Source organism: Macaca mulatta, chromosome X, assembly GCF_049350105.2.
Source record: "Macaca mulatta isolate MMU2019108-1 chromosome X, T2T-MMU8v2.0, whole genome shotgun sequence".
NCBI lineage: Eukaryota > Metazoa > Chordata > Mammalia > Primates > Cercopithecidae > Macaca > Macaca mulatta.
The window spans coordinates 130,563,438-130,583,771 of NC_133426.1; the positions used below are offsets into that span (position 1 = coordinate 130,563,438).

Consider the following 20,334-nt stretch of genomic DNA (forward strand, 5'->3'; position numbering starts at 1 on the left):
ATTATATTCTTTGTTCATATTACCGACAGTTTGGTACTGATTATATGTGATGATAACATATAAGATCACGTCTTGCACCAGTTCTGGGATGGCAGAAGTAGTGTTGAGGTAGACATTTGGCCTTCCAAAGGGTAAGGCCAAAGGTGAGAGCAGATTTTGGCCAAATATTAAGGCCAAAGCTAACTTTCTTTTCTCTTCTTTTCTTTTTTTTTTTTTAGACAGAGTCTCGCTCTGTCGCCCAGGCTGGATTGCAGCGGCATGATCTCAGCTCACTGCAACCTCCACCTCCCAGGTTCAAGTGATTCTCCTACCTTAGCCTCCTAAGTAGCTGGGATTATAGGCGCTTGCCACCATGCCCAGCTAATTTTTATGTTTTTAGTAAAGATGGGGTTTCACCATGTTGGCCAGGCTGGTCTCGATTTCCTGGCCTCAAGCGACCCAGCCGCCTTGGCCTCCCAAAGTTTTGGAATTACGGGCGTGGGCCACCGCGCCCGTCTCCAAAGCTAACTTCCAATGCATCCCTACAGCTGACTCTTACTTTCTCCCCTGCTCCAGAACTGTCCTAGATGATGTGACTTAGAAAGTATCTGGGATGATTTTAATCCATAAGGGCACACAGAGGAACATTATAACATCCTGCTTCATTTGGCTTCACTTCCACATAGCATCCCATGCCTTCACTAATACCACCCCCACCCCTGCCCCAGAAGACACAAATCTCTTCCTTTTGTGAACCATTTTGGTCAGGCTGGTCTTGAATTCCTGACCTCAGGTGATCTGCCAGCCTGGGCCTCCCGAAGTGCTGGGATTACAAGCATGAGCCACTACACCCGGCCTATCCTGGTACATTTTCAAAACCAAGAAACTAACACTGATACATTGCCATTATCTAAACTGGGTCCTTTTAAAATTACTAGGGTGGGCAAGTTAAGTGGAGAGTGCACCTGCAGTGAAAAAAGGGAGATAACTGAAAAAAGATGAAAGAACTTGACCAGATTCTTTTGTAGTTAATAAGTGTGATGATTGGATTTTCATGCTCTTATGTGAGATGTGTCTCCCTCAAACCTTGTCATGGCATCTTGGCACATTACCCATCTGATGTGGAAAAAAAGAAAAAAGAAAGAAAGAACTTGATCAGGAGACCAAACATAAGAAGAGCCAGAGAGGACCATGGTTTTCTTTAGAGAAGAAGAGGCTGCAGAGGTGAAACATCACTGGAATCATTAAATGATTGTTGGAGGTTGTGCATTGTTTCTAATTTCCCCTAAGTATAGATGTAAAAATTGCAGGAAACCACTCTTGGATGGAAGAAGCCACATTAAATGTTGGAGAAAGTTGCTGAGGCAGGATCTCAAGAGTTGGGTGGAAGAAGAACCGGTGGAGCAATGATGTCCTCAGAAACCAGCAAACATACTAGGCAGACTTTCCAGTTTTAATGCTCTTTATGGTTTTGTAAAAAGTAAGAACAGCCTTTCTCTAACAAGGGATATCCTGAACAAGAGATGGGTTGCCCTCAAACTTCTGGTTGTCTATTGCTGATTAAAAGGAAGGCCAGCTAAGCACAATGCAGTATCCTAGATAGGATCTCACTATGTTGTCCAGGCTGGCCTTGAACTCCTGGGCTCAAGGTATCTTCCCACCTCAGTTTACCAAGTAGCTGGGACTGTAGGCACATGCCACCATGCCTGGGAAGACTGGTTAACTTTGATGAGAAATCAGAAAAGACCTTGAGTACCAAGGATGGACTGTGAAAGTGAAGGATGAGGTGTAGAACAAAATGGGGAGAGAACACTGGAAATTGCCTCACTTACTTCAGGCCAAGAGTTCTGAAAGCTCCCCTAGCAATTTCAGTCCCTGGGAAGCTTCTGTAAAAATCTTTATTTTAAACTTTTATTTTAGGTTCAGAAGTACATGTGCAGGTTTATTATATAGGTAAACTCATTTCACAGGGGTTTGTTGTACAGATTATTTCATCACCCAAGTGTAAATAAAACCTAGTACCCAATAGTTATTTTTTCTGCTCTTCTCCCTCCTCCTAACCTCCACCCTGAAGTAGACCCCAGTGTCTGTTGTTCCTTCTTTGTGTTCATGAGTTCTTATCATTTAGCTCTCACATAAAAGTGACAATATGCAATATTTAGTTTTCTGTTAATGCATTAGTTTGCTAAGGATAATACCCTCCAGCTCCATCCATGTTCCCGCAAAAGACACAACTGCATTCTTTTCTATGGCTGCATAGTATTCTATGGTGTGTAAGTACCATATTTTCTTTATCCAGTCTGACATTGATGGGCATTTAGGTTGATTCCATGTCTTTGCTATTGTGAATAGTGCTGCAATAAACATTCACATGCATGTGTCTTTAAGGTAGAATGATTTATATTCCTCTGGTGTATACCCAGTATTGGGATTGCTGGCCTGAATGGTAGTTCTGTTTATATCTCTTTGAGGAATTGCTATACTGCTTTCCACAATGGTTGAACTAATTTACACTTGCACCAACAGTGTGTCAGTGTTCCCTTTTCTCTACAACCTCGTCAGCATCTGTTATTTTTTTGACTTCTTAATAATAGCCATTCTGACTGGGGTGTGAGATAGCATCTCATTGTAATTTTGATTTACATTTCTCTAATGATAGTGATGTTGAGCTTTTTTGCATATGCTTGTTGGCCGCATATATGTCTTCTTTTGAAAAGTGTCTGTTCACGTCCTTTGCCTATGTTTTAATGGGGTTGTTTGTTTTTCTCTTGTAAATTTGTTTACGTTCCTTATAGATGCTGGATATTAGGCCTTTGTCAGAGGCATGGTTTCTAAAATATTCTCCCCCATTCTGTAAGTTGTCTGTTTACTCTGTTGATAGTTTCTTTTGCTGTGCAGAAGCTCTTAAGTTTAATTAGATCCCATTTGTCAATTTTTGCTTTTGTTGCAATTGCTTTTGACATTTTTGTCATGAAATCTGTGTCCATTCCTGTGCCCAGGATGGTATTGCCTAGGTTGTCTTCCAGGATTTTATAGTTTTAGGTTTTATATTTAAGTCTTTAATCCATCTGGACTTGATTTTTGTATATGGTGTAAGGAAGGGGTCCAGCTTCAATTTCCTGCATATGGGTAGCGCCATTTATTGAATAGAGAATCTTTCCCCATTTCTTGTTTCTGTCAGCTTTGTCAAAGATCAGATGGTTATAGGTGTGCAGCCTTATTTCTGACTCTCTATTCTGTTCCATTGGTCTATGTGCCTGTTTTTGTACCAGTACCATGTTGTTTTGGTTACTGTAGCCCTGTAGTATAGTTTGAAATCGGGTAATGTGATGCCTCCAGCTTTTTTTTTTTCTTAGGATTGCCTTGGTTACTCAGGCTTTTGTTGTTGTTGTTGTTCCATATGAATTTTTAAATAGGTTTTTCTAGTTCTGTGAAGAATATTGTTGGTAATTTGATAGGAATAGCATTGAATCTGTAAATTGCTTTGGGCGATATGGCCATTTTAATGACATTGATTCCTCCTGTCCATGACCATGGAATGTTTAGCCATTTGTTTGTGTTATCTCTGATTTCTTTCAGCAGTGTTTTGTAATTCTCCTTGTAGAGATTTTTCACCTCCCTGGTTAGCTGTATTCCTAGATATGTTATTCTTTTTGTGGCAATTGTGAATGGGATTGCCTTCCTGATTTGGCTCTCAGCTCGGTTTTTTTTTTTTTTTTTTTTTTTTTGCTGTATAGGAATGCTAGTGATTTTTGTATGTTGATTTTGTATCTTGAAACTTTGCTGAAGTTGTTTATCAGCTGAAGACCATGGGGATTTCTCGATATAGAATCCTGTTTTCTGCCAACAGGGATAGTTTTACTTCTTCTCTTCCTATTTGAATGCCCCTTATTTCTTTTTCTTGCCTGATTGCTCTGTCCAGGACTTTCAATACTGTATTGAATAAGAGTGGTGAGAGAGCACATTCTTGTCTTGTGCCAATTTTCAAGGGGAATGCTTCCAGCCTTTGTCCATTCAAGTATGATGTTGGCTATGGGTTTGTCATAGATGGCTATTATTATAATATTTTGAGGTGTGTTCCTTCAATACCCAACTTATTGAGAGTTTTTAACATGAAGGAATGTTGAATTTTATCAAAAGCCTTTTCTGCATCTATTGAGGTAATCGTGTGGTTTTTGTCTTTAGTTCTGTTTATGTGATGAATCACATTTATTGATTTGTATATGTTGAACCAACCTTGCATCCCTGGTGTTAATGGTGGCGGGTGTCCAGGTTCTTGTCATCTTGAACAAAGAATTGGACAAAATGCACAAATAAGGCAAAGAAGGGATGAAGAGATTTATTGAAAATGAAATTACACTCCACAATGTGGGAGCAGACCTGAGCATAGGGGCTTAAAGACCCTGTTACAGAGTTTTTATGAGTTTAAATGCCCTCTACTTGGGGAATGCCCTATGTAAATGAAGAGCATGAAGTGAAGTTACAAAGTCATTTACAGCATATACCCTATGGAGAGGATATTTCCTGTTATAACTGGAGTGTGAACCTGCCTTATGTTCCCTGCCTCCAGACCCTATCTATTTTCCTGCCTCATCTCCCCCGGAGAGATACGATCCCCATAAATCTTTATGGGAGGAAGAGGGACTAATGGTCTTTTTTCTGTAACTGCTTCATGCTGGCTTGGAGCGTAGTCCCTACCTATTGGGGATCATAGAACTCGCCCTGTTGTATCTAGTTGAGGCAGGGCAGCTTCTTGATGACCAGGGGTGGTGTCTTCACCTCATCTGAAGCTTGATGGTCTCTAGGTGAGAGGAAATGAATTAGGTTAAAATATTTAATGGGAACTTCAGGGGGTGGATACCTATGCTGTCAGAAATATTTGTTATAGAGATTTGCAGGAGAAAAAACAAAACCTGGTCTGTTCTAGAATCTATGTGTTTCCTTAGCACAAACCTTAGCACGAGTGACTCCATTTTGGTTTGGTTTGATTTGTTGGGGGGCCTAGTGCATGAACTTAATTCAAAACAATGGGCTTTCAGAATTTTGTTTAAAAACATTTTCCCTTTTTGGTCAGGTTCTCACTTAGGTGAGCATGTGATGAAAACTTAGGGCCTTAGCGCCACTCTCAGTTGACATCATTTTGGATTTCCAGTCTCAGCACGTCATTTGTAGGTTACAGTGTCCTCATGGTTGCACATTTCTTTTAGCTCTTGTCATTCCAGTTGCAGAGAGACCATACGACATTCTAGAAATGGCTGCATGCAAGCATTTAAAATCTTTTTTTTTTTTTTTTTTTTTTTTGAGACGGAGTCTCGCTCTGCCACCCAGGCTGGAGTGCAGTGGCCGGATCTCAGCTCACTGCAAGCTCCGCCTCCCGGGTTCACGCCATTCTCCTGCCTCAGCCTCCCGAGTAGCTGGGACTACAGGCACCCGCCACCTCGCCCGGCTAGTTTTTTGTAGTTTTTAGTAGAGACGGGGTTTCACAGTGTCAGCCAGGATGGTCTCGATCTCCTGACCTCGTGATCCGCCCGTCTCGGCCTCCCAAAGTGCTGGGATTACAGGCTTGAGCCACCGCGCCCGGCCGCATTTAAAATCTTTGAGAGAATACAACACATGAGAGAGACTATTATTATGACTATTGTGAGGAAAATACCAAGAGTTTGGAGTATTCTCCTTACTCAAGGTTCCCATAAACCAAACCTCCTAAAATTAAATAGATCAAAGAATGAGCTAGATAAAGAGTTTACTCACTTGGCTAAGCAATTTTTTCATCAATCCTCTACCAATGAATTTCTATAATCTTCATTTGATGTATTTCTCCATAGGCCACAAGTGCCAGCAGCTGCACAGGTACTTTTCTGTTTAGCTAATTCCATTATTTAGCATAACTTTCACAAGAGAATCTAAAGTCTGTTGTGTAACTGTAGCCTTTACAGTAGAATTTGCTATAAAACCTATCATGAGGGATACATTTCTAATCATTGCTTCTTTTATTTTAAACCATGGAGAAAGGACCTAACAAATGATGCACTTTTAGAAGAGTGAAGGCTTTCTGGCAATGTTCTTTTTAACCCATGATGTGGGTTAAGAGGAGTGAACCGATGTTTTGTTTTTGACCGATTATGAGGCAACGCATGTACCATTAAAGTTTCTTACCTACAATGGGACTTTATCTATCAAAGTATAAGGTTATCCATGTATAAGGGTGGCTGCAAACTCCTTCACAAATAAAAGTATACCCCATAAGTGCACACAACAGATCCCCTTTCCACTTCTATTGTTCATAGAGGCATAAGCAAGAAAAAACATTGAAAGATAAGAGTTTCATGACAGTAGAAGTCTTAATCTGTGAACTTGGGAAAAGCTGTTCACATCAAAGATGCCATCTTCTTCTTGGGAGAAATTTCCCTGGTTAGCTTTACCTCAAGGGTTCCAGTGGGTGCACAGTTCCAAAAATGTGGAGGGACCCTTCTCAGTTGCAAGACCATGCACCCCAAACCTAAGGTCCTGAAGTTTTGTTGTAGTGTAAATGGCAAAGCGAGGCTTTCTCCGATGTTCTCAGAAGATCCAAACCATGAAAAGCTTTCTTTACCTAGTGAAAATACACTGTAGCATAATAATCTACTGTTATAACATCAGCCTCTTGCATGGGAAAGCTTTTCTTTCCCATGTTTTCTTGCATGGGAAAACATGCATTGAAAATAACAATGGAAAGAAATCCCTTTATACAATGTTTAAATGACCCTCCAGGTGACCAGATATATCTGAAGCTTTAATTGTTTTCCCAGGAATATGGGATCAAGTATTGGTTATAAACTATTTTAGTAATTTGTAAGTCACTACACCAATGTGTTCAGTTTGGATCATTATATCTTTTCCATGATGAGTCATGGAATGCAGAACTTTTCTAATAAAAGCTTTAAGAACTCAGGGTGGACAAGGTGGCCATCCTCATTCTCCATGAGTCTCCACGCTTAATTAACATTAGACTTATATCCTCTTGGATACCAGTTGTTTTTCCAAATTAGGCGCATAGCACTGACAAGAAAATTTGGTTATTTTTGTGGTTTACAATAACTTAACATAATAACCATAATTATAATTTATAGCATATACTTAGACATTAGAATTTTAGAAATCCCATACAATTTAGGAATATATATTAGTATTATTCACAAAAATATAGCCTAAAGAAGACTGAACATCATTTTGGCAATCCCGTGTATCTAAACATGTCAAATAATCCTGTTTACCTCTTTTCTGGATGTTTTCAGGGGCCCTATGATTCATCCAGAAAGCCAGGCATTAGGAAAGACAATTTTGAAACTGAAGTTTGATTTTGGAATTCCAGATTACCATAAATTATTTATTTTGCCAAAATGATGACTCAGAAATTTTAAAGAAGCAAAAACCTTTTATAACTTAAAAAAAAAAAAAAACCCACACATTCTACTGTTCTTACACACCTCTCATGTAAAACTGTTTCTAGTAGTCTTAATTGCATGTTATAATAGCGAATTATAATGTAAGACCCGGTAAGTTATGTTCTGATAAGGTTTGACTATTTCCAGCATAGCTAGGTGCATGGCTAACTTCATATGTCCCCAGGTCTTACCTAGCTGGAAAGCAGACAAGTTAAACAATTTTCAAAAGCCAAAGAAGCAGTTTATTATCTTAAAGCATTTAGCAAACCTAATATTCGAACATAATTCAGACCACATGTTTACATTTTGAAGACATTTATATTTTACCAAGAATCTTGAAAACCATCTTTATTTTTCAAAGATTGCTAAAGTCACATGAACTAAAAGACATTACACTTTCTACTTTTCTGGCAAAATATTTGATTTAAGCTCTTATTATTATTAAACCAATTAATTTAAAACTTCACAGAGGAGATTAACCAGTTTGCACAGAGAGAAAGAGGCCAGAGACTGACAGGTAAGAAATTCTTACCCTTTTGCTGGCAGGCCAGGTTTCTGGGTTTTCTCTCCCTGAGGGACCCTAGTGAACCTGCTTGACTGCATGCAAACAAACACGTTGCTATGAATTAAGAATATTCATAGATAGTTTACAAATTTAGGAGAAACTAGGCAGAAAGAGAAATACGACTCAAATTCTATTTGAAAGCATATACTCAATAAGCGTAAAGTGTCAGGAAGCCTAAAATCCAAAAAGTTAGTTGAAGGATAAAAAGCTGGTGTGCTCCAATAATTCCTGCAGCCCGACAAAGGTGGCTTAGGAATTCCGGATAAATAGAACGGATGATAACTTGCTAGAAATGCAGTGGAAACAAAATAACTATTCACAGAACCAAATAAAAGGCTTCCACTAGCATGGTTTTGTGTATATGGATACGCAAGCAAAGCCAGAGGAAAATAAATAGCAAACAAATGAAAACTAGAAGCAAAAACAAATAAACAAAAATCAACCCTAAATTTTCCTACTCAATTTACCAAGGAGGCTACAGTTTTACCTAGGGCCCCCCCAGACCCCATATAATGAATATTTTATTCCTGAAACACAATTAAATATCCTTAAGTTCATCAATATCATTATACATTCCGAGCAATCAGGAAATCCACTTTAGGCACATGACCAGTCAGTACTCCAGCACCCTCTAAGAAAAACAGTAAACATAGTGTGAAGCAATGTAAGCATGTATGTGAAATTTGGCCTCACACTAAATCCAACTTCATGGTTAACTATATTAAAACAAATTGCCAAACTGCCAATGCTTTTTGACTTTAATCAAGACTAAGAGCTTTAACTATGAAAATGTTAATTAGCCAAATGTTTCCAATTCTTTATGAGGTTTTAAAGAATATTTTATTTAAACTTTTGCCACATCTTTCTCCCCTACTTAATGGTTCCTTACTACATTGTTTCATAAATAACCTTTTCAAATCTGTAATTTGAACTAACTTTTAGATAACTTCTGAATTAGACAAAACTTATTCCTTTTTTCACTAATAACAAAACCCTTTCTGGCACATTTTGTATACCGAATTACGTGTTAACTAGAATGTTATCCTTAGTAACCTAAAACTTTAGTGAAACCCTAAAAAGCAAGAAATTCTGAACTGTCAGAAATGGGCATTTATAGATAAGAACAATTCCACAATTTTAGAAACACATTTCCCCATATCACAAACCTTTCTTAATTGGAAATGATCCAGATATTAAATGAACATCAAAAATAACTTTAAGATTTTAATTTACACAAAAAGTTTACCTAAAACATGTATCTCATTCACTGTAGTTAATTTTTACTTTTAACAAGGGAGACATGTGACATCAAGCAACATATATAAAATGAACATTGGTTTGGTACAGAAAGGTGGGACAACTCGAGGCAAGGAGGGGGCTTGGGGGCTTTCAGATCACAGGTGGGAGACAAAGGGTTGCATTCTTTTGAGTTTCTGATTAGCCTTTCCAAAGGAAACAATCAGATATGCATTTATCTCAGTGAGACTTTGAATAGAAGGGGAGGCAGGCTCCCCACAAACAGCTCCCAGCTTGAATTAACACTGACATTTAAAAATATCTAACAAAGACTAACATAACATTCAGATAAAATGTATGCTGACAGTTCTGAAGGCCTTGCTATTTTTATTCCACCAATAACTTTAAAGCTAGCTTTTTTAGTAAAGTTATACTTAGGTCACGTGAACTTGAAAATTGACTTGAAAATGGACTTATTTGCTTAATTTATGAATGCTCTTTTACTTATAAGCTAATTTGGTAGACAAAACATATAACAATAAGTGTACACACGAACACATCTAGTCATGTATACACACACAAACAAAGATCCAATAGCTTGGAACCTTAGCCATGAGGTAGCAAGCTTGCCAGTTTTACTTTGCCCCAATAGATAATCCAAGGAAGGCTGTGAACCAAAATTTTGGGTAAAGCAGTCTCCATGGCAGTTTGATTTTCAAAAACTAAACCTCCCCAGACTCCAAGGAACACTGAGCCAAACAGTACCAAATGAGGGCATCACACGTTAACCATGCCCCCTGCTTAGAACAGCAGCACAAAGGCCTGGATACATGCAATGCCATCCCACTTTCCCATTAGACAGTGAACTTCAGATTCTAAACAATTTTGGGGCCAAGCAGCACTGCAACTGCGAGAAAAAATTATATGGAGGGCTTATTACTACACCTCAGAACCTCTGTGGAGAGCATCCTCTTTGGAGTTTGAGGTCTGGAGTATCCCCCAGAGCATCCTGCTGTGGGGTTCAATCTTAGAGTTCCAGACGTCTCTGGCCTTAGGTGGGCACTGGTGCCACTTCGCATGCATTCCCTCCAGAGCCTGCTATGTGCTTTCCTTTGGAACCTGGGTGTAATCCCCAACTTTTAGCATCTTTATAATTCAATAAGGCCACGCTTTCCCATGCTTCCTGTTCCATGAACTTTAATGATAGGAACTGGAGGCTGCGTGGGTTTCCTTTGTCTTTAGCCAGTTGAATAGTGGAAGGGAAGAATTTAGCATAAAAAAAGGTTTAAGTCATCTGAAACATGTGTGAATTTGCTCTGAGCTGCCCTGCACATAGGGATCAGGGACCACGGGTGGAAAAGATTTTTAAAAAAATCATTCGCCCTTTGGGGCAGGGCAATTATTCCCATTCATTCCTTGGTCTTCAGGCAATACTGGGCAGTGACCCCAGTCAATTTGCCCTCAATTTTCAAGGAGCTATTAGGAAACAGCCGCTGAAAAACTGAAAAAGAAAGAGAGGAAAAGGAAAAATGAAAAAGACCCAGATTCCTTAAGCTAACCAACTGGTGGCAGTTAGGCTTCTTCACATGGAAATCCCTTAGTTTCACCGACTATGACCAGAAACCTGCAGTTGCTACCATGTTTAGGTGCTACCCATCAAGGGTTCTGGGTTGGAAAGGAAAAGAGAGAGAGAAAGAGATTCCCCTGTATGGAGCAGAAAGGAAAAGGAGAAAGGAGAAGAAAAAAATCCTAAACTTTCGTAAGATACAACAAAACTTTCTGAGTTTCTCTTCAAAGGGTTTAGCCTGTTAACTTCCTTATCCTTTGTTCTGAAACTCAACTTTCTTGTTCTTCCTTGCCCCTAGTTACCATAAAGAGCCTACCCTCTTCCCGTCAGCTCTAATCAATAACTCATATCTGTTCCCTTGGTTAACTGTACCCATTGTTCCCCAGGAACTGCACATCTCACATGCTCCACTTCTGTACCTTATGTCCCCCTCCCCTTCTATATTTAGGAAAATATGTACAAGTAGTCAATTGGGTCAGCTCAGATTGTGCGGTCTGACCCCAGTCCATGGAGGAGTGACACAGAGATAGGGACTGCCTTAGGGATAAAAACCCCCTGGTCTCCTTTGTTCTATGTGCTCTTGTGATCTTGATCGACGCAAGTGGCACCCTCCTGCAGAAGTAAATTGCCTTGCTGAGAGAATTAAACTTTTGCCCGAGTGATGGTTTTACTTCGTCGCACTGAGCATTTATTCCTGGAGCATTTTATATCCAACAATTCTGGGGGCTCATCCGGGATCCCCATTCTCCTTCGGGAAGGGGTCTTCGGTCACCCTACCCAAGGGAGACGCGTCCCACTGCCCTGTTGCAGTGGCCTCAGGGACGGGAGATCAAGATCCACCCATTGTGACGAATAAACCCAGATTCTCAGCAACGCGGGGAAGAAAGGCTTGAAATACCGTGGCGACCAGGTAAACTCTGAGCACAGACCAATGTAGGAAACATCATAGGGTTGACAAAGTACTTCTTTGGTGGTCTCAGTGGGCGGGGGGTCGGGGCATTCTGGAGGTTGAAAGTGTGTGAATGGTAACAAGCACTACTGCTCTGCGGAGTGAGTGAGTCCAATATGAGGTTCCGTGGTCATCTCATATGGCTTAGGGTGGCCCTTCGGGGGCCCCGTCAGGGGTTTATACTGACCCGCCATCACTGCTAAGAGGAACCTGAAACATTCCCGCGAGGGAAGCAGCCAGAGCCGACGAAGCGAAAGAAGGGTGCGGGGAACTTCCAGCAGGTGGAGCTAAAGGATAGGCGAATTGAACCTTAGCAAAGCTTCCAGCGAAGAGTACGCAAAAGACCCCCAATATGAGGGGTTGAGCCACAAGGAACCCCCCAAATAGGCAAGAGACACCTAATATGAGGGGTTGAGCTACAGCAAGCTCCCGCTAGGCAAGAGATTCATAAAACGAGGGATTGAGCCTAGCCAGGACTCAGTATGGGAAATATTACAAGCAAAAAAGATAAAGTTAGCAACAAAGATATCACCCCGATAGTCCCCTAGGTCTCACGTTAAAACATTGGAAAGATAGTGAAAAGACTAAACATAGGAAAAAGCAACAAATGAGTCCATCTGGACTCAAGAACCAATCCTTGAACCTTTAGTTTTCTGGCTAGAATTTGGGTCGAATGAGGAATGGATTTGTGAGCTTCTAATAGAAAATGTTGCTAGTAGAAGACCTGCCTCCCGAAAGGAAATAGATTATGCCCTATGTTGGTGGCAAGGACTTGTGCCTTCTCCTCCTCCAAGGATTGAAAGGAGCAAGTCAAAAACTAATCTTTGGAGGAAAATTAGTTGCACACGCACCCCATTAAGATAGAACCATCTTGAATGAAAAAGACAGTGAAGGAACGGGCTCAGCGGATCCTAGCAAAAAAAACAGCAAGCAGGATCGCCTAGACCATCCCCCACGTAATACACCCAACCCTTACCCTCAGGCATCGCCCCATAAGTCTGTTCTTCCCCAGCCTAAGTCCCCCTCCCTGAAAGAACTCCAAACTCCTAATTCGCCAGGTGTCTTTTGCTGGGCTAGCAACATCAAGGATCCGCCGCAACATGTAGTCGGTGTTGTCCCGCCCATAGTGCGCCCCTGCAGCAGGCAAAGCCCGTGCTCCTGCCCCTCAGCTGGTCCAGGGTCCTGGCACCGTATCGACGGCGGCTCTGCAGGACACACAGACTGGGCCGCAGCCTGTGCTCCAGGCAGACTGCCTTATAGGACATTTGCCTTACTTTTGCCGAGGCCGAGTAATACAGGGCTTCAGCAATGGCTCTAAGCAGCTAGGCATCCCCGCAGCTAAGTTTCCTGAGCAAGTAGTAGATAATCTTTCAGCTGATATATCCACTAGCATTTATTATGGTCAGGCCAGTGTTAAAAGTGAAAATATCCACCAGAAAAGAACTTAGATTCTTTAAGGTCACTTATATTAAAATGTACCACCAGAAAAGTATTAAAAGTGTATAAGTATGAGGCTATTCTATTAAAAAGGATGGTTTAATATTAACTATTGATAATTCACTTCACCTAACAAGTTTATTAATGAGAGATCCAAATCTAAAAAGAAAGCACACATGTTTAGATTTAACTGATTACCATACAAATGTCTGGCCAAACTTAAGAGAAATCCCTTTCAAAAGTGATTAAGGGAAAAAGGACTCAACGGTTGTTCAGTAATTCAAAGAGAAGTTCGTAGAGAAATAAAGTCACACACACACACAAAATTTTGTCTAATAATTAGTCTCGCCAAATTTGTAAGCTGTTTGCACTTAGTCAAGCTTTAAGGTACTGCAGGACCTGGAAAGAACCATCTATGCTAATTCTAAATACGCCTTTATGGTGGCTCATACATTTAGAAAATTTCAGACTGACTTAATAGTAAAAGTCAAAGTCTTGTTTATGAGGAGTTAATCACCCAAGTGTTAAATAACCTTCAGTTACCAGAAAAGAAAAAAATTAGCTATTGTCCATGTCCCCAGGCACCAAAAAGCCTGTCTTTCAAGAGTCAATAAAATAACCTAGCAAATCAGGTAAGCTGGACCAGCTGCCGTTTCTCCTGTAGGCACTAAAGGGAACTCAGAGAAATGTTATTCAAACCTCTTATGAAGGAAGTCCTATCCCACATACATTAGAGGACCCATTAAAGACCCCAAGCCATGTGTAGCACAAAGTTTATACGTATATAGGAATTTATACCCTTAGCCAAACAAGTCTAGAGACTTGGTTGCCATAAATCAAATGTCTTCTGTCTTCCTATTACTCTAGTAAGAATCCAAACTACCTCTCAAAGCAATCCACTGCCAACATTCGTACATACTTGGTTTATCTTCCACTTTCTCTTCCCCTAGAACTCACAATTTTCCAGTACAGGCACCACCCCTAGAGTTTTCAGTACCTCAACACGAGCCTGAGGAGCTGGCATAGTGCTTCTAACCCCTGAAACTGCAGTTCAAGCAGCAAGAAAAGATGGACCCATCATACCCAAGTCAAGAAAGCACTGCCATCCCGAAGTCGCGGAAACCCCCCCTCAAACTAAGGTTAAGAAAAGTTTAACACTCTTTTATGTATTCTATTACCCTTTCTTCTTTCCTCATTCTATTGCTGACCTTGTTAGCAATGTAACTAGGTCAGACACACCCCAAATCATTACCTTTGATGCATGCCTTGTCATGCCTTGCCAAAAGGACGAATACTGGCAAAGATATGTCTCTACTTTAGAAAAATACCTCTGCCCCTTCAAAGAAGTCACTGAGCCCGCGCCTTGCTCGTGGCAGGGGTACCAATGCACCCCAAGTTGGGAGATATGTTCTCAATGGGCAGATGTCATCCTAACTACCAGAGAACATGGCAGGACCTTCCCAGAAGGCTGTGCTGACCTAAAATCTTACCTTCGCCTTACCAAAGGAACCACACCCTCTAAGTGTTAACTTGACTATTGTAACCCAGTAACTATCTCTATTAATGTCCCTACCTCCACCAACCATGCGCCTCCTTTAGAATGCTTGTATTTCTTAGGAGCAGAGGCCAATGGATATGACCATATAGGCTTCTTTAAAATATGCTTTATTGATTCCCCTTCTTCTTCTCCATCTGAACCTACTACCCTACCTAACAACAATGCCAAAGTAAATATTGTAGAAGTAAAAGATTTAAGACAAACCCTAACAATTGAAACAGGATATCAAGATGTAAATGCCTGGTTGGAATGGATTCAATATTCCATCTGCATGTTAAACAAAAGCAATTGTTATGCTTGTGCGCGTGGCAGACCAGAGGCCCAGATTGTCCCCTTTCCACTAGGATGGTTCTTCAATCGACCAGGCATGGGCTGTATGGTAGCTGTTTTCCAGGATTCCACAGCCTGGGGCAACAAATCATGCCAAGCTGTCTCTCTGCTATATCCCAAAGTCCAACACCCTAAGGGTCAGCCCCCAAGGGCCATCCAGCTTCCGTCTTCCAACATCAATTTCACCTCGTATTTCTCACGGGGAGAATTTGGCGTTCCTTGGAGGCTTAACGGGATGCAGTGAGCTTAAGTCCTTCCAAGAGCTTACCCATCAGTCTGCCGTTAGTCATCCTCGAGCAGATGTATAGTGGTATTGTGGTGGACCTGTACTGGACACTCTACCAAGTAACTGGAGCAGCACTTGTGCTCTTGTCCAATTGGCTATCCCTTTCACCCTGGTATTTCATCAACCAGAAAAAGAAAAACCATAACACTGAAAAATAAGAGGAGCCCCTTATGGGTCTTTTTACTCTCAAGTTTACAGAGATGCCACTGGGGTCCCAGGGGGAGTGCCTGACAGGTTCAAGGCCCAAGACCAAATAGTTGCAGGATTTGAATCCATATTTCCATGGGTAACTATTAATAAAAATGTAGCTTGGATAAATTACATCTATTATAATCAGCAGCGGTTTATTAATTACACCAGGGATGCTATCAAAGGAATAGCTGACCAATTAGGGCCTACTAGTCAAATGGCTTGGGAAAACAGAATAGCTCTAGACATATTAGCCAAAAAAGGTGGAGTTTGTGTTATGATTAAAACCCAATGTTGTACCTTCATCCCAAGCAACACTGTCCCCGATGGGAGCATAACAAAGGCCTTGCAAGGACTTACCACTTTATGCAATGAATTAACTACAAATTCTGGAGTCGATGACCCCATTTCAGGATGGCTAGGAAAGTGATTCGGTAAATGGAAAGGAATTATGGTCTCAATTCTTATTTCCCTTGCAGTCATAATAGGCGTACGCGTTCTCGTTGGGTGTTGTGTTATACCATGCATCCGTGGGTTAATACAAAGGATTGTACAAACAGCACTTACTAAAGCCTCCCTTAGTTCTCCTCCACCTTATTCAAGTCAGCTCTTCCTTTTAGAAGATCAAATCAAATGGCAAAGCCAAGACATGTTAAAAAAGTTTGAAGAGAAGGAATCATAAGAAAATTAAAAGGGAGGAATTGTAAGATACAATAAATCTTTCTGAGTTTCTCTTCAAAGGGTTTAGCCTGTTAACTTCCTTATCCTTTGTTCTCAAACTCAACTTTCTTGTTCTTCCTTGCCCCCTAGTTACTGTAAACAGCCTCTTCCCATCAGTTCTAATCAATAATTCACATCTGTTCCCTTGGTTACCTGCACCCATTGTTCCCCCGAAACTGCACATCTCACATGCTCCGCCTCTGTACCTTATGTCCCCCTCCCCTTCTATATTTAGGAAAATATGTACAAGTAGCCAGTTGGGTCAGCTCAGATTGTGTGGTCCGACCGCAGCCCACGGAGGAGTGACACAGAGAGAGGGACTGCATTAAGGATAAAACCCCCCTGGTCTCCTTTGTTCTATGTGCTCTTGTGATCTTGATTGACGCAAACGGTACCTTTCTGCAGAAGTAAATTGCCTTGCTGAGAGAATTAAATTTTTGCCTGAGTGGTGGTTTTACTTTATGGCACTGAGTATTTATTCCTGGAGCATTTTATATTCAACAATTTGGGCTTACCTCTTCCTCCTGGCTGGCTTACCAAAATATATTAACAGTGGAGGGGGTCCAGGTTCTTGGTGTCTTAAAGAAAGAATTGGATAACATGCACACACAAAGCAAGGAAGGGATGAAGGGATTTATTGAAAATGAAAGTACACTCCACAGTGTCGGAGCGGGCCTGAGCATAGAGGCTCAAAGGCCCTGTTACAGAGTTTTTGTGAGTTTAAATACCCTCTACTTGGGGTATTGCCTATGTAAATGAAGAGGATGAAGTAAAGTTTCAAAGTTATTTGGCCTACACCCTATGGAGAGGGTATTTCCTGTCATAGTTGAAGTGTGAATCGGTCTTATGTTCCCTGCCTCCAGACTCTATTTTCCTGCCTCACTGGGATAAAGCCTACTTGATTGTGGTGAATAAGCTTTTTGATGTGCTGCTGGATTCAGTTTGCCTGTATTTTGTTGAGGATTTTTGCATCGATGTTCATCAAGGATATTGGCCTGAAGTTTTCTTTTATTGCTGTGTCTCTGCCAGGTTTAGGTATCAGGATGCTGCTGGCCTCATAGAATGAGTTATGGAAAGCCCCTCCTCTTCAATGTTTTGGAATAGTTTCAGTAGAAATGGTACCAGCTGTTTTCTGAACATCTGGTAGAATTTGGCTGTGAATCCATCTTTCATTTGGTAGGCTATTTATTACAAATTCAATTCAGAGCTCATTATCATTGTGGTATAATAATATATTTGGTGTTTGTCCCAGGTTCCTGACACAGAGCTCTTTTAAAAATTTCCTGAATTATAGGAATGTCTTTTGTTATTCATAACAAGCCGTTTCAATCACACCTGAGTTTATGCTAACGAGGTGACTTAAAATGGAGCCCCTAGGTAGCCACAGGATGTGGATGTACACCACAAAGACCAAGTAATTAGAGGGTTGGAGATTTCAGGCCTGCCAACAAACCTCCTGGAAGAGGGAATAAGAAGGGTTGTTACCAGAAAAACTGGTCCCCCATAATGGGGTCTATCCCTGTTTGGTACCGTGAAGCCAATACACAAAACCACAAGTGAGTATCAAAAAGCAGAGGCTTTCATAATTGACAAATGGGATCCAATTAAACTAAATAACTTTGGCACAGCAAAAGAAACTATCATCAGAGTAAACAGGCAACCTACAGAATGGGAGAAAATTTTTGCAATCTATCCATCTGACAAAGGGCTAATATCCGGAATCTACAAGGAACTTAAGCAAATTTACAAGAAAAAAACAACTCCATCAAAAAGTGGGCAAAGGATATGAACAGACACTTCTCAAAATAAGACATTTGTGTGGCCAACAGACATATGAAAAAAATTTCATCAACACTGCTCATTAGAGAAATGCAAATCAAACCCACAATGAGATACCATCTCACGCCAATTAGAATGGTGATCATTAAAAAGTCAGGAAACAACAGATGTAGGCAAGGATGTGGAGAAATAGGAACGCTTTTACACTGTTGGTGGGAGTGTAAATTAGTTTAACCATTGTGGAAGACAGTGTGGCAGTTCCTCAAGGATCTAGAACCAGAAATACCATTTGACCCAGCAATCCCATTACTAGGTATATACCCAAAGGATTATAAATCAATCTACTATAAAGATACATGCACACATATGTTTATTGTGTGGAATAATAACTTGGAACCAACCCAAATGCCCACCAATGACAGACTGAATAAAGAAAATGTGGCACATATACACCATGAAATACTATGCAGCCATGAAAAAGGATGAGTTCATGTCCTTTGCAGAAACATGAGTGAAGCTGGAAACCATCATTCTCAGCAAACTAACACAGGAACAGAAAACCAAACGCTGCATGTTCTCACTCATTAGTGGGAGTTGAACAATGATAACACACGGCCACAGGGAGGGGAACATCACACACTGGGGCCTGTTGGGGGGTTGGGGGCTAGGGGAGGAACAGTATTAGGAGAAATACCTAATGTAGATGATGGGTTGATGGGTGCAGCAAACCACCCATCCTGGGCAACATAAATAAACATAATTTAAAAAAAATTAGCTAGGCAGGTTAGCATGCACCTGTAGTTGTAGCTACTCAGCAGGCTGAGGTGGGAGGATTTCTTGAGCCTAGGAGTTCAAGGTTAGACTGAGCTATGATTGCACCACTGCACTCCAGCCTAGATTATTAGATATGAGTTCTAAATTTCTCTTCAGAGAATCAATATTTCAGTATGTTTAATTCTTCCCTTCTACTTTTAAACTTAACTTCCTCATAAAGCAACATTTTTTGATTACCTGCTCCACCCTGACTCATTCCGATTACCTGCTCCACCCTGACTCATTCTCCACCCTGACTCATTCTGATTTCCTGCTCTGCCACAACCATTTTTGCCACCAAACCACTCACCCCGTCACTCTCTTTAAGTTAGTCAATTGGAGTTAGTTTAGCCTGTGCAGTCTAACCCTAGCCAATAGGGGAACGACACAGCAGCAGGGCCCACGTGGGTCAGGGATAAGAACCCCTTTCCTTCCCTTGTCCAGGTGTGCACTCACCATTGCTCCATCTGTAAGGGTGCACCCTTCTACAGGAGTAACTTGCCTTGCTAAGAATTAAAAAGAAAATTTTGTATTTGAGTGCTATTTCTTTTGTGGCACCAAAACTTTATTTATAACAAGATGACAGAGTGAGACCCTGTCTCTCTAAAAGTAAATGAATAAATAAATAGATTGTGAGAACAGATAAAATAAAGGTAAATAAATACACAAAAATTTTAAAAATGCAAAAAATGATATAAGTAGTTGTTTATTGCAGTGCTATCTATAATGTCAAAATATTGGTGATATCTTGCATGTCTATTGATAGAGGATTGGTTAAATAAGTTATGATACATCCATTTAGTGGACCACTAAGTATTGGTTAAACATGGTGATGTGTACCAGTCACTGAAAGGCAAAGAGTGTGTGGGGGTGGGAAGGAGTGTTGTTGTATACAAGGGGGTTGTGGGGTTGGGGGTGGGGGTGTGTGACGGTATACAAGGAAAGATTTTTGGAAATATGTTTACCAAAACGTTAAAAGTGGTCACTTCTGTGTGGTGGGATTCAGAAGTGATTTTTAGTTTCTTAATACATTTCTATATTGTTTAAAGTTTCTACCATATCTATGAAGCATTTTTACAATCAAGAGACAACCATAAGAAATTTTTATTTTGAAAAAGTAATAGAGCTACTTTGATTATAGTATGATTGGACTTTGATTCAGTTATGAATAATAAGCTAGCCCACTCCCAATTATAAAGTACCTGGATAAATTAGTGTAAAACCTGTCTTTTCAAGTCCCATATGTTCCCCTTTGTATGCCTCTGACTCCAAAGTGTTTACTAACCTGAGGTTGGGGGTGGGCATTGTGTGTTAAAGCATCTCACTTACTCATCTCCTTGTGCTGAAATGGGAACCTTTGATCCTGGATAATATTGCTACCAGAAACCACTTGATTAGGGCTGAAATGTATTGAATTCTCTAGAGGTTTGTTCAGCCATTGGCTTAAGCTCTCTAGATAAAGTTCTAAAAATTGTCTGAGTTCATACAGCAGTGTTGCCTCA

The 20,334-nt window shown here is 40.6% G+C and overlaps 1 non-coding gene across 1 annotated transcript; it reads left to right on the plus strand.

Moving 5' to 3' along the window:
* The first annotated feature begins 995 nt into the window (after positions 1–995).
* Positions 996–1,101, plus strand: LOC114675261 (small nucleolar RNA U13). The gene has a single exon (XR_003726344.1). It is a non-coding gene; the product is annotated as a small nucleolar RNA U13 (small nucleolar RNA).
* Positions 1,102–20,334: the final 19,233 nt, after the last annotated feature.